Source organism: Malania oleifera, chromosome 11 (genome assembly GCF_029873635.1).
Source record: "Malania oleifera isolate guangnan ecotype guangnan chromosome 11, ASM2987363v1, whole genome shotgun sequence".
In the NCBI taxonomy this organism is placed as follows: Eukaryota; Viridiplantae; Streptophyta; class Magnoliopsida; order Santalales; family Ximeniaceae; genus Malania; species Malania oleifera.
In genome coordinates, this window is record NC_080427.1 from 57,585,884 (window position 1) to 57,601,811 (window position 15,928).

The 15,928-nt window shown below is 36.0% G+C and overlaps 1 non-coding gene across 1 annotated transcript; it reads left to right on the forward strand.

Annotated features, from left to right (window-relative positions):
* Positions 1-408: 408 nt before the first annotated feature.
* LOC131143639 (small nucleolar RNA R71) lies at positions 409-514 on the forward strand. Its single transcript, XR_009133623.1, has one exon. It is a non-coding gene; the product is annotated as a small nucleolar RNA R71 (small nucleolar RNA).
* The last annotated feature ends 15,414 nt before the right edge of the window (positions 515-15,928 follow it).

Here is a 15,928-nt window from a genome sequence, read left to right on the forward strand (position 1 = left end):
TTAACTTCCTCCTACACAAACTCAGGCGTGGAAGGCAGATGGGGGCAAGTTTAACAAGTGTGATATGGATCAGAGCATATGGCACACAACTCTACACACGCTACCGGCTAAGATGGTTGTCCTAAGGAAAGGACCTGATCAAATTTCTTGACGATCATGTGCAGAGTGGGTGCGATCTCATGACCGACTGCTAACTCGTAAACTTCTTTAGAATGGGACGAAGAAAGTTGGGCAATTTTACAAGCGGCAACAATGTGTGGTTGAGAATTCTCGACGAGGGTCTCGAAGAGAGTCCAACCCTCATTCTCATGCTTTGTGAGGAAGGTACCTCCACAGGATGCGTTGACTATTGATCGATCACGCTCGACTAAGCCCTCACAGAATGTTTGGACTAGTTGCCACATAGGGACTTGATGATGTGGACATTTATGCAGAAGGTCCTTAAAACGCTCCCAAGTCTCAAAGAATTGCTCATCATCTATCTAAGAAAAACTAGTGATGGCCTTCCTAAGCTAATTGGTCTTCCCAATAGGGAAGTATTTTTTAAGAAATTCATAATGCATGGTGGCTCAGGTGGTCACCGAGTTTGACTCTGAAGAATTTAGCCAATACTTGGCTTTTTCCTTAAGATAGAATGGGAATAGCCTAAGGTGAAGGGCATCATCAACAAAATTGGATATGCGGATGGTTGAGCCAATTTCGAGGAATTCATCTAGATGCTTATAAGGATTTTCAGTGGAATTCCCATAGAATTCGGGAAGCATCGAAATGATCGAGATCTTGATTTCAAATTGTGCCACCTTGACATCAGAGAACCAAATGCAAGACAGCGATGTGTACGCATTGGCAATGAAGAAGTCTCGCAAAAGCTGAAGAGGTTGCTCCTCCACCATGGGTAGACAAGAAGCAAAAGGGTTGTCCGGATTTTGATTTTGATTGTTGATAACTAGAATCAGTTGGCATTCAACAATGACTTTAAAGTTGGAGGACTCAGCTAACTCTGGACTCAAAGTGGACTTCCTAACCAACCTACGGGATCTCTCAATCTCAAGGTCAATAGGCACTAATTCAGGTTCCAAAGATCTCAAACCCTGCATACAACAAATTAGCCCAAAATATCAAGACTTCAAATAACAAAAATAATAAAGAACAAATAAAATAAAAACAAAGATCACATAGTAAACTACACTAATTTCGGCTCATTACCGTAAGTGAGTCTGTAAAGACCCGAAAGATTAAAATAATTAGGAGAAAATAATAAATAAATTAATTAATTAATTAAAATTATTAATTAACTAATTAATTAAACATTATTAAATTGATATATTAAATAAATAAATAAAAAGAAATAGTATGAAAGAAAAAAATAATAATAATTGAAATAAGATATATATATATATATATATATATATATATATATATATATATATATATATATATAGATAAGCTATGTAAAAGTAAAAGTTTGAAGATATCCTAAAGCAAAAGCTTCAGAAGAAGAAAGTTTCTTTTCCAGAGAGGAGCGCCGCCCTGAGAGTTTTTTCTGCGCCCTCCGCTTGTTTTCCGTCTCCGTCTCTTCTCTCCTCTATTTCTCGATGGATTTGCGGCGCATCGGGAAATGAAAGGTGTCATTGGATTCCTAACTCCGCCACCGACATTTCTACTGGAGCAGATTTTTCGTGGGAACAGCTTAGGCCCTACTCCTAGGGAAAGGTAACTTTTTCCCATTTTCTTAATTTCTCTTTAAATATGCGGTTAAATCGACGATCGGGTACCACCACGTGGTCCTAATCATGGTTGTCGTTATTTTGGTGTAGGTAAACTTCCAATTGGGGTTTTCTAGGCCCTACTCCAAAGCGAGAGTGGGATTTGAGAAATTTTGGCTAAATTTAAGGGGATAATTATTTATTGGGTATTTAAGGGTTTAGGAAGTATTAAATAAATATTTTATTTAGGATTAATTTAATGGAATTAGGATTTTTGATTCAGGGTCCGAGTAAGCGCCACAGGTATTTTTCGGAGTCCTTGTTGGCGTAGTTCAAGAAACCAGGTAAGGGAAAAATATATATATTAAGCCAAAATTTTTATGAATTTAATGGAAAATAAATTATGTTATATATATGTGTATATGTTTTGGTTTGGGTTTAAAATGCCAATCCTTTAAATTATGCTTTCTGAGCCTAAGGTTGTTTTATTAGATACTTATATGAAAAATTGAACTAATGAAAGTGGGAAATATTTTTTAGAATAATTATGTAAGAAATTAAAGTTATTTTCTAGTTTATGAATATTAAATATGGGTTGACCTATTTTATAGGAATATGTATGAATTTTACTACTAAATTGTGTGGCATGAGATTCTGTGCATATATATATATATATATATATGTTAAATGTAGGAGATGCAGGTTAAATAAGTAAAATACTATGAATAAAATATGATATGGATTACGTTGCCTGTGTATGTTAAATGCAACCATGTAAATGTAAGACAGCTGAAAGACAGTCATGTTAGCAGATTCTAACGCATTTCTATGTGAACTAACTATAGCAGATTCTAGCGCATTTCTATGTGGACTAACTATAGCAGATTCTAGCGCATTTCTATGTGAACTAACTGATGATGGCGAAAGACCAACTGTAGTATGAAGGAATGAAATGAAAATGTTATGCAATGAAATGACAATGGAATGACAATGCAATGAAATGAAATGTGAAATGTGAAAGATACAAATGGGAAAAAGTCACTTAAAGTAAAATGCAATGCAATGTTAAGCTATGAATATGAATATATGTGTATCATTGAAAACTAATAGAAAGAATGATGTATTATGATATTAGAAGTATACATGTACGTAGAACATGTTATGATTGGGTGAAGCGTACCTTTCGCCTGAGGGCTTGCTGAGTAAGTCGAGTGTACTAGTTGTAACACCCCGACCCCGAGGGGCCTGGGATATTAACTTTTTACTACTGATTTACAGCGGAAGCAAAATAAACTCAATTTTTATTAAACCAGAGCGCTAATTATTCATGTTACAATCACTTATTTCAAAAGAAGAAAATTACACAAACGTAAATATCTGAAATCATACTAATGTTTCTAATTAATCTTTATTTTTCTAATCCCCACCCGCATGCTTGCTAAGCCTGATTTCCGACATGTCCTTCAGAGTTATCTGAAATAAAATATGATTGGGGTGAGACGACGCTCAGTAAGTAAATAAGATTATTATTAGTGTGTGGCCAAAATGAGCTTTTAAAGAATTTCGTAAAACAATATTTAATACTATAACTTCAAAACTGCTTTTAGAATAAACATAAATTTAAAAATTCCTGCATAAAACTTTTTCATCAATTTTAACAGTAAATTTTTACAATCATATACTATAACTGTTAAATTAAACTTTTAACTTTAAAACTGTAAAAATATTTAATGATAAACATACATATACTTTTCCTTGTACGTTTTCCTTAGATCGTCATTTAAGCACCAAAATGATCCTTTTCACGTAAACTTACACTTTTCCTTCAAATCATCAGTAACTTTGTACACGTAATTAAATATGTATAAACATATATTGTAAAAACCCACCCTTAGGCCTGTTTGCCGTAAGTCATGTTTACCCCCATGACTGGGTTGTGCGGTCCGAAGACTGGACTTAGCTGGCTGGCCGACCAAACTAAATCAACGTAAGTAAACTTTAAGTGAGATTTTCCTTATTAAGTCCTGATCCGGAACCAGGTGTGCACTCAGGAGAAATCCACTAACATAAATAACCACTCTGTAAACAGTGTGGGTGCACTCTGATCCGTATAAACTTTAAGCTGCGGTACCGAGCATCTGTAACTTTGAACTTTCGTTGCCATAAGGGGTTTTAAAATCATCTTATTATAATTTATGCTATTTAAAAATAATATCGTGAAAATCTCATCTTTACTCATATTTTCATAAAAATGCAACATAGAAATAAACTCATGCCACACAATTTTTGTGTTAAAAATATATATAATTTTATTTTTGAATAGAAAGAAATGCTGAAAATTTACCCGAGGAGATTGGAACATTTCTTAACCCAAAAATAGATGCAAGTATATTAAAGATAGAACTGGTATAATTAAATATGCGTAAAAATAAACTCATAGAAATTTTGTAGAACTAAGTAACATAATTAAAATTTACGTACAAAATAAACTCGGGTATGAATTTAAAATAAAAGAAACTAACATAATCAAAATTTACTTACTTTCTTCTTTCACCGTGTGCTACGAACACAATAACTATCTTTAAGATATGAGATCGGAAAGAGTGGGTGAGTGAGAACTTACTCAAAATTCTCACTCCACCACAAATTCTTTCACTCACTAATCCTTCTCTTCCTTAGAAAATTGTTGTGAAAAATGAAGGTTGAGAGCTCCCTATTTATAGGAAAATTTTGGGGAAGAAATAGAATTTATAAAAGTGTGGGGAGATGGGTGAAATTATAATTTTTTTAAATTAAAGAATGGGCAAGGGATGGGCAAGGTATGGGTTGAGTATGGGATAAGGATGGAAGCCATGTGGGAGTGCTTGCCACCATTCCCACTAAATAATTTTTTTTTTAATTAATTACTTACCTAATTAATTAATCAATAACTTAATTAATTATTCTATTATTTTATTATTTTTTTCTAATCATTATTATCGTTATTATTATCATTGTTATTAATTTTAAACTACTTTTAGTATTTATTTATTTTTGAACAAGAATTAAATTTTAAAACTCATGTGGGCCCCACATGGTCTTGTGGGCCCCACACAACTTCGAGACCCGAATGGATCCTATGTAACTCGAATAACTCTTATACGATTTTATGCATCCTACATAGTTTTGAGACTTGTGAAAATCTCCATACGGCTTCGGGACTCATGTGGGCCCCACACAGTCTTGTGGGCCCCGCATAGGATACCTATATTATTATTATTTTATCATATATTTTTACAAATTATATCAGTTAAAACATTATTTTATGTACTTATTTACGTATATAAACAGTGTCTTGTGGCTCCGGGACTCATGTGGACCCCACATAGTCTTGTGGGCCCCACATATGATACCTATATTATTATTATCTTATTATGTATTTTCGACAAATTATGTCTATCAAAACACTATTTTATGTATATATACTTATTTACGTGTACAAATAGTGTCTATCCTGTTTATCCTATGAAATTCCATTTTGACCAGGCCGACCTCCAGGGAGCGACTGAGCCGCAATGGTCTCTGAGCACTCGCTAAGACAAGGTCTTTCTTAGGCATCAAACATGGAATCAAGGACCCTACAGAAAAACACTTCTATATTGATATTAACTTAATGACCATTTTTATTTTATTATAATTATGCTTTAATCGTATATATATTTTTGGGTCATCACACTAGTAGCTACAGATGTGGCAGCAGCCACATAACGTACTAGAGCAGAGGAAACCTACTTGTATGGGCGGGTAGATTTTCCTATCCTTAGGGCCTTTGCCAGTAAACTATTGTTGAACTGTGGGAGTACGAGATTAATCTAACACTTGAGAGCTCACTGAGTAAGGTGAGTTCTCTGGTATGTTTTAATTGTGACCTTAGGGTTATCTAAGTATCAAAGCAGAGGGGTGCTACTTGTATGGGCGGGTAATCACCCCTATCCTTAGGTAATCTCATGAGTAAATATCTGCATGTGATTGTTTAGATTCAGAAAATGGTTTTAAAATGCTATGATAATGATTTGCAAATGTATTTAAAATGATATTTATATACCTCATGTTAGCCACACGCTGTTTTAATATGTATGTTTCTTCCCTTACTGAGATGTGTCTCACCCAAATATGAATTCATCTTTTTCAGGACTTCCACGAGATTGAGCTTAGAGGGCTCTAATTGTTATAGCACTTTTGAGAAAAAGGGTATAACCTTTGGTAATATTTTGGGATGTAAATATTTTATGTTTCATGTTTATGTTTTAATTCTTCTAAGAAACGAATGGTTGTGAAATATACTGGTGTTTGTGAATACCGAAAGTGTAGGTTATATTTTGGAGATATGTATATATGGAAATGCAGGTGATGGATGATTTATTATGAATTGTAGTTAGAATTAGTAAACTCTGGTATTATGTTATATGGAGATTATGTTTATGTTTTTCGCTGCGTATGTTATGGATTATGATTTATCAAGATATGATCAGGTATAACACACCGGACCAGGATTTAAGGGTTCATGGTGTTACAGAGTCCCCAGCAACGACGCCAAAATTTGATAGTTTCGCCAAAGCTTTGGTCCTTAACTACCAAAGATAAAATTTATAACCTAACTACTCCCAAATTCGGTAGAACAGTGAGTAAGTAGGGTATTGATCCTCAGGGACTTAATGCAGTGGTGTACCAAAATTAACCTAATTTACTACACTAGAAACAATAAGAAAAGATTGAATGGTGGATTTTCTATTTAACTACAAAAGCAAATGAATGAAGGTTGAAGATCTTATGGGAGAGTGATTCCCCAGTTATGAATCCACCCTAAGCCGTTAATTTGCAATAACTAAGATTCGGTTAATTGTCCATAATGGGGTTTCAATGGTTCATCCTGATACGAATGCATAGGATGAACCCTAAACAAAAACAAGTAATTTGCTCAAGTAGTATAGCATATCCGGGTTCACACCAATTGTCTGGAGCATGATCGGGAGAACTAGGCATACCCTATCTAGCGAACACAGATTCCTTTCAATTAATCCCATTGCATGAACATATGCTTGGTCCACTCCAATCTAAGTACTTTGATTATGAAAATTGATTCAGAAAAGTCTAAATAACATCATGCAACCACAACCCTATTCTGAACAATCAACTAAACCCTATCTTCACGAATCTAATTTAGGGTTTCATCACAACCGGAGAATCGAGGGAGATTAACTACTTATTACGCATGCAATCAAACATCAATACAAGATGATAAACATGATTGTAAACATTGCTCTTATTGAAAATCAGAATTTTCACACAACAGAAACGAAACTACGTTCAAACTTTAAAATTTAGAATTAAACAAAAACAATGCAAGGCTTGACTACCAGAAGGAGCCCCTATTATCTTCTGCAAGTTTGAATTTATGCACCTTAGGGTTTACACATGCTCAAATTCAAATCAGGAACAATCTGTAACAATCTCGCAAAACAGATTTCTAGAGTCAACCGAAGTCGATCAGGTCACACTGCCAAGGTCTCCTAGTCACACCCTGGTCAACACATTCTAGAAAATCTTCAATTATTTATGTGTTCAGTCGATGGCAAAAGATCACACCTCCAACGTCTCATGGTCACACCCTAGTCGAGGGTAACTAGCACTATGGATTCTTCTAACTAGACCTGGTTGCCCCTTGTGACTTCTTGGTCGCACCACATGGTCGATTAGGGAAATTCTGCTGTAGTTGAATCAAGGCCATGGAGACCTAGTTGAGCATTTGGTCGAGTCTTGTTTTTCCAAATTATTGCATTAACTCCTTGCACCGCATAACTCTTCGATTTAAACTCTGATTTCCTGAAACATCAAATATACCACATGTAACTCCGAACAATAATAAGAAGTGGTAATTATGGAGTAAATAAGAACATCGCGTAGGTAAATGAGGGACTAAATAAGCATATTTAGGAACACATCAAAAGGAATTAGCTTATCCTAAGTTAGCAAAGAAAATTGTCCTTGATCTGGTGAATGATTAAAAAGGATTCATGTAGTCGACCCCTACCTAGTGGGACTCAAGGCTTGTTATTGGTGTCATGGGTCTCCTTTTACAATGCTAGATATAAAGTTTTTAAGAAGTTTAGACAAGTTAAAAGGTAGACTACTCTACATTGAGGATCTTCAATTGCCAACATACAGTCACATTCATAGTGAGCTTTGATGCAAGCTTAACCCTAAACCTAAGAGGTGCATTTGGATACGAAAATTGGGTTAAAATATTCAAGTTGTGTGACCCAGAGACAAAAAAACTAGTGATGAGAAAATATGTTATGCTTGATAAGGCATCGATGCAAAAGGAGAAAGATGATGAACAAAGCAACCAAGCCTACAAGGAGGCGCTAGTGCAGGTGGATAGCAGGACTAGTAGCTAAACGTGTCCTCCATTGAACAACAGGAACAATAGTAATCAAATGAGTGTAATATAGCTACAAGTAGACCTAGATGCACTAGCTCAATGTTGCATTGAAATGGTTTGGAGATACAATCTCTTTTGCATTAGTAGTCACTAATGGTAGAGATTCATACTCCTAGAAATTTCAAGTTTAGAGAAAAGCATGTGGTTGGAAGCTATGATGAAAGAAGTGGAGACTTCTCACAAAAAATCATTATTAAGAGCTCTAGTGAAGCTTCCTAGGGGAAGAAAAGCAATGGGGTGAAAATGAGTGTTTAGGAAGAAAAATCATGCTTCCAAAAGGGAAAATAATTATTTAAGACCAAACTAGCAGCAAATGAGTACTCTACCTATAAGTAGGTGTTTTTTTTGTCAATGCCACTATTTGAGTTTTATTACAATGGCAACTCAATATGATCTAAGTGAAGAATAGTTAGGAGTTAAAATAGTTTCTTTTTATTTTTTCATTTTGATTTAAGGGAGTATATTTATGTCAAGCAAGAATTATAAGGTTTCAAGGAAACCTTGAAGGAGAACCATGCGTACAGGTAAAGAATATCAGTGCTTAGTTTGAAACAGTCATTAAGGTCCTCCCCTACGCCACCTCCCTGGGCTTAAACCATTTTTACAACTCGTCCAAAATACCCACGCCTATGGGCAGCCTACTTAATTTGATTTAGACTCGTATTATACTCAACTAAGACTTACAAAAGAGAGGGGTTATCCCTGTTCACCAACGCCAATCGTCGATTTCGCCATGAGTCGCGACATCATTCGGCTGTTCCAAAATCCAAAGAATCCAAACTTCCAAACTCCAGTGTTTGGTGCTGGTGCTAGTGCAGTGTGCAATGTGCAGCGTGCGATCGGCCTCGACGGCCTGAATCCCTGATTCTGATTTCAAAGGCGAAGACAAAGACGAAGATGAAGACAAAGATGAGGATGAGGACAAAGACGAAAATCTTGTTCTCTTGCTCTCAATCTTGCGGTCTCTTCCTCACGAGGCTTTTGGGGATTTTCGTGGTTTGGTTGCACTTGATCTCTCCAACAATTAGTTAAAGGACGAAGACAGTCGTATTTAAGGCACTCTTCTCATCTTTGCTGGGTTCTGAAAGCTGCAAGTCTACAAGACAAGGTGTCAGTGCATGGGGTCAAACAAAAAGCTGGAATCCTAGAAACATAGAACGCAACAACCTAGGTTTATTGAACCTAGATGGGCTGAGAGATCGTGGCCCCAAAATGCAGCTTTGATCCAGAGGATAAAAAAAAACAATGATTTGTGACAAAACTGCGAGTCGTCGCCGTCAAGGACAGATCATGGAAACTACATGTCGTCGCTTCTCAGGGAGTCACCAAACAATGCAAGTTAGTCTCTTTTCCTTTTAAAAAAGTTTAATTTTAATCTCAATATATTGCAATCCAATGTCGTCCCCCGCTGATGGCCGCACCGTCGGCAGGGAATGTCGTCCAGGCTAGTTCCGGGGTGCAGTCGTATGCACAAGTTGTGGGTAAAAAAGTGGGGAATTAGGATTTATTTTCTCAAAAGTAGAGATGGTTAAGGCTGAGGAAGAATTTCATTTTGCAATTATAATGAAATTTTTAAGGAATCGACCATCTATTGATAAAATTCGGTTATCGATTGTGAAAACATGAGGTTTGACGAAAATTCCAATGATCGGTGTTATAAATGATTATCACGTGTTAATTCACATGAAAAATGAACGTGATTTTCTACATGGTTGGGCAAGGGAAGGTACAACTATGGAAGGCAATTTTTTTCGGCTGTTCAAGTGGATAAAAGATTTTGATACCAAAAAAGAATATGCATTGGCACCTCAATGGATTTTCTTACCGGGGTTACCAATGCATCTTTACCGAACGGATTTTCTTCAAATAATAGCGACTCGTTTTGGTCATTATCTTGGAATTGATAATGCAACAATCAACCATACAAAAGCATCGGGGGCACGTATTTGCATGGAAGTTGACCTAACAATGGAGCCAGTAAAGGGATTTTCTCTTGTTTTATCTCCAAAACAATGTATTTGGAAAAAGGTTAAATATGAAAAGATGGGTTTTTTCTACTCTAAATGTTGCAGGCAAGGACATACCTCAATTGTTTGCAGGGTGGGAGAGAAGCGAAGGGAAGATGGAAAATATAAAGAAAAAAATATATGAAAATCAAAGACTAATGACGGTGTAATAGAAACCGATACCGACATGGATAAAGGGGCAAAGAAGGTGGTGCAAGAAGCAGGACCCAGTAATGTGCGTATGACAAAGTAGATTAATGATAGGGGCTCTGAAATAGCGAAAATTCTTGTGGTTCAAGGAAAAAGGGATCATGCAAGGAAAAACTCTGATATACCGCAAAGAAGATTGGAAAATAATGGGAATGAAGGTTCAACAGAAAGAAATGAGGGGGAGTGTGAGGAAGTTGGGTGTGATGATGATCCTCAAGTTTCAAATGATGAACCTATATTTTAAGAGGAAGTGGATCATTTAGGTAGTTTTAAACTGACTAAAGGTAGGGACCAAGGTTTGCATTAGGAGGAATTGGCTCGGGGTTATTCATTCGAGAGGGAGGAAGGTGAAATATCAGTTTTAAAGGGCAAAGAAAAAATGTATGAGTCTGATACAGGGCAAGGATGGATTTCCGTAAAAAATTCTATGAGGAAATCTCAAAGGGTTCTCATCCGACCGCATAAATTAAATTTATGACTGATACAATTCTTTTCTGGAATATTAAAGGGTTAGGCAGGTCTAAAGGTAGGCTAAAGAAGCTAATTAAAAAGTTTAATGCTAGGTTGTTTGCTATTTTAGAACCTTTCGCGGCTGAGGGGCAGATGGTAATGCTGGGTAATTTTCTGAATTATTACCATTTTATATCTAATGAAAATTAGGATGGTAAATTGTGGCTGTTTTGGAAGGATATAAATGCTTTTGAGGTGATTTCAATCACGACTCAGAAGATTTCCGAGTGGCTTTTTAAGGACGGACAAAGAATTTTGGTGAGTTTTGTTTATGCCAAATGTTCTTATGTTTAAAGAAGAGAGTTATGGCGGCAACTGGAGGAGTTCCAATCAGATTTTCCTTGGTTGGTCCTGGGTGATTTTAATGTTATTCAAACAGATACCGAAAGAATTAGTTGAAATCCAAGACCACTGTTACCTATGATGGAGTTTAATGACTGCTTACATCATTGTGGTCTCTTTAATTTATCAAACACAGGCTCACGAATGTCGTCGTGCAATGGCCATGAAGGGGTGGCTCGTAGTTGGGCTAAGCTTGATCGTGTTCTTATTAATAATGTTTTTTCTAACCTATATGGTTCAGCTCAATTCAAATATCTGAGTCGGAAATCCTCAAATCATAGCCCTATGGTGGTGTATACAAATATGTTTTTTCTCTCGATATGGCCCTACCCTATTTCGATTCCTGGATCAGGAATGACTCGAGCTCGGGTCTTTTGAAACTTGTTATTCGCCTTAAGAGAACTAAAGTTGCATTACGTGCATGGAATAAAAATGTTTTTGGGAGAGTGGGAGAAAATTTAAAAGCTCTTGAGGAAAGAATGGAATATCTAGAAAATCAACTGCAAGCAGGTTTTTCTAAGGACGTCAAAGCTAATTACTTGATTACTAAGTTGGAGATTCAGGTGTGGGAGAATAGGGAAGCATCTCGCCTAGGACAAATTGCGAAAAAAAAAAAAGGTTGATTGAGGGGGATCAAAACTCTAAATTCTTTCATTTAGTTATCAATCAGAAGCGGAATAAGATTCGTATAGACCGTATGGTTTTGAACAATGGGAGGATATTGGAGGGTGCGGAAGCAATTCATAATGAAGTAGCTATTTTTTTCCATAATTTTCTTTCAGAGTCTTCAGCGGTTGAACTATGCGATCTCTCCTAGTTAATTCAAAGGCAAATTTTAGATGTTGATAATAATTCCCTCTGCGTCGAACTAATAGAAGAATAAGTTAAAAGAGTGGTGTTCTCTATTCCCAAAGAAAGCAGTCTGGGACCTGATGGATTTGGCTCTAAATTTTATAAATCTTGCTGGGACATTGTAAAGAAAGATTTCTTAGATGCGGCAATGGATTTTTTTCAGGGCACTACTCTTTCCAAGTTTTTTTCCTCTTCATTTATTGTTTTAATTCCAAAGGTGGATAATCCTTCTAACTTTGATAAATTCTGGCCTATTAGTTTATACTTTGTGGCTTAAAAAATTCTTTCCAAGATTATTCTTTTTAGACTAACCGAGGTTGTTGATAAGTTGGTCTCGCATGAACAAAGCGCTTTTATCTGAGCATAGTATTTTTGAAAATATCACACTTGCTCAAGAAATGCTTCAGTCTTTGCACAAAAAAATAGCTAACGGCAATATGATGGTAAAACTCGATATGGCTAAGGCTTATGACAGAATGAATTGGAATTTTCTTTTGGAGGTTCTTAAGGATTTTAGTTTCTTTAAGAGGTTTTGCAAACTCATAAAAAATTGTGTGAAGTCCCCATGGTTTTCTATTTTGATGAACGGAACCTTTAAAGGGTTTTTTCAATCTACAGGAGGCTTGCGGCAAGGGGATCCACTCGCTCTTTATTTATTCATCATAATGGAGGAGGTTTTGATAAGGTTGCTTAGGAAAAACTATGAGACTGGTAGCATTGGTCAATTGAATCATCCGATTGGGGCCCCATTGGTTTCGCATTTGTTATATGCAGATGATATTCTTATTTTTGCAAATGGTGGGAAGAGGTCTATTAGAAATTTAGTTTACGCTCTGGAAATGTATGAGAAGTGTTCGGGTCAAAAAATCAGTAAGACAAAGTCAGCGTTATTCCTTTCGAAATACATCACTCCTGCTCAGAAGCGTGGTTTATTGAGAATCACGGGTTTCATGAAAGGTAAATTTTCAGTTACATATTTGGGTGCGCCTTTGGTGTCTGGAAAATTTTCTTCCAGGACATTGGAGCCTCTTGTGGAGAAGATTAGAAAGAAAATTGCAGGGTGGAAATCTAAGTTGCTCTCCCAAGGTGGAAGATTGATTTTATTAAGACATGTGTTGTCTAGCATGCCTATTCATTTAATGTTTGTTATTAAGGTTTCGCAGGTCACATACTCTCGCATTAACTCTCTTCTTTCTAATTTTTTATAAGGAGAGGTGAAAGATAAAAGGAAGTTTGATTGGTGTTCTTGGGGGAAAATTTGTAAACCTACGTCGGAAGGGGGTCTGGGCCTGAGAGATCAAAAGGAAGTTCAGAAATCTCTTTTCATGAAATTTGCCTTCAGATTGCTCACCTCTAACAATCTGTGGGTAGGTTTTTTCAGAACTAAATATTACTGAAATGATCTTTTATTAATAAGGAAAAGGAGACCAAATGACTCTCGGTTCTGGAAATCAATTATGGCCACCATTCCAGAAGTTATGGATAATGTTAAATTTTGGTGAGAGGTGGGAACTCTTCTTTTGGTTCGATAGGTGGCTATCAGCAGGCCCGTTATCTGTGAGCACTGAGGATATTTTGAACAAAAAACTGTGTATTAAGGATTGTTGACCGAATAATAATTGGAACTCTGATTTAGTACTGGAATTGGTTGGTGCCGATAAAACAATGGAAATTTTGCACCAGGTGCCGGCGGGTAAAAGTGGGCAAGATATTTTTGTCTGAAAGCCTGCCCCTGACAGGAATTTTTCTACACAAATGCCTTGGGAGGCAATGAGGAGCAGAAGTGATAATTTTGTGTGGAATAACTGGCATTTTTTTATTGCCTAGAAGAATCTCAATGTGTTTATGGAGAGTCTGGTTTAAATGTTTGGTTGTAGATGACAGAATTCAGGCCAAAGGAATATCGATGGCTTCGGCTTGTGATTGCTGCGTTCAGAGAAGCCATGCGTTCAGAGAAGTCAGGAAAACATTGATCATATTCTTTCTTTAGGTGAGGTGGCTTCAGAGGTTTGGCGTCGGGCTAGTGTGGCATTGGGCATTCCTTTCCAACGATCCCTTCCCTGGAAAAACAAAATGGAAAATTAATTCCACTATGTTCAAAAATCGTCTATTAAAGGTATTTTAATCAGACTGATTCCGTGTTTGATTAGGTGGTGCCTCTGGAATCAAAGATGTAAAACGAGAATGGAAGGAGTTTTTCAAAGTGCAGATTAGATGTAGAGAAGTGTTCGATTCTAGGTTAGTTTTATTGCTGAGAGCACTAATTCTTTTCAAAAATTGAAGAAGTCGGACATTAAGATTTTGAATGAGTTTCTAATTAAGCATTAGGGAGTTTACGACAGGCCTAGAAAAATTATTTCGTGGGTTAAACTTCCAGTAGGGTGGATAAAACTTAATTGTGATAGGAGTTGTAGGGGCAATCCGGGTGCTTTAGGAGGTGGAGGAATTATTCGGGATTGTCATGGCATGGTAAAAGCGACTTTTTCAAGTTATTTTGGCAATGGTACGAATAATAGTGCGGAATTAAAAGCAATCAGGGAAAGAATTCGTTTGTGCAAAATTTAATGTGATTATTGAAAGTGACTCGCGAATTGTAGTTGATTGGTTTCGTTCCATTCGTCGTTAGTTCAATTCTCAAGTTTCGTTTGGTGCATTTTGATTTGATTTTGGTTGTGTATATGTTTTATATTCTTTGTTAGTTATGTTTAGTTTTGTTGTCTTAGTTTGGTTAGTTGCTGGTGTTGGTTTTGGTTGGGAGGGTTTTTATGTACTCTCCCTTTCGTTTTATCTTGTAACCACGGTATTCTTTCGTCAAAAGTGAGGGTATATTAATAAATAAATAAAGGTGCCGCCCTCTTTTAGTGAAAAAAAAAAAAAAAAAGACTTGTTTGTACGCATTTGGAAGTCGATTGAAACACCATTCCAACTTTTTTTACAACTCATTTGAATTATTTTCCAACTAATGTGAAACACATTTTTAATGTCACCATTTAAATGAAAGACAGAGAATTAATTACTTGTGATAGAAACAAATCTCCATGTAAATCCTCCGAAGACTTAGTGCTAAATTATTTATTTATTTATTTATTTGGTTGTCTTACCTCATGCTTGGAAAGGCCTTGAACTTGAAATTGTATTGGATTGGAATATGTAATATAAAATTGTATTGAAATTTATTAAAATTCATCCAAATTCAAATCTAATATCCAAAATTCATGCTCCCAAACGCTACGTTATTGGAATTGCTACCTCTTTTTACATCTCTCACGGCTTAGCAAATCAAATAGGAAAAACAGGTTCATTCCTTGTTCTTTTTTTTCTTTTTTTCTTTTTTTCAATTGAAACTTCTTTAAGCCATTATTTCTACCAACTTCAAAGTAGGTGAGGATCATTTATCTACTTATAATTTAAAGGGTTTCAACTATTTTGCTAAGAAATTTTTTAAAACAAATTTATATATAAATAATTTTTTTATTTTAAAAAATAAATTTAATAAGCAGCCCCCAGCCTGGGGGTGAGGGCCGGGGAGGGGAGGGGAAGGCCTCACAGACATTAAAAAGGGAAGGAAAGATGGGGGTACAGGGCAGAAGAAATCACATGGTAATCGGCTACCTCATTTTGTATACTGGTAGGCAGGCCTGTCAATAATAGCAGCTAGTATTGTGAGTACAGCAGAAGAATATTTTTGAAGTCTACAGAATCATTAAATTTTCAGTACCTTACTTTTTATTTCCTTAAAATATTGATTTCAATTTAGAGAATTATTTTCTCATTGAAATGGAGTTGTGAATATTGACGATACAATTTCCACTTGAAGAAAA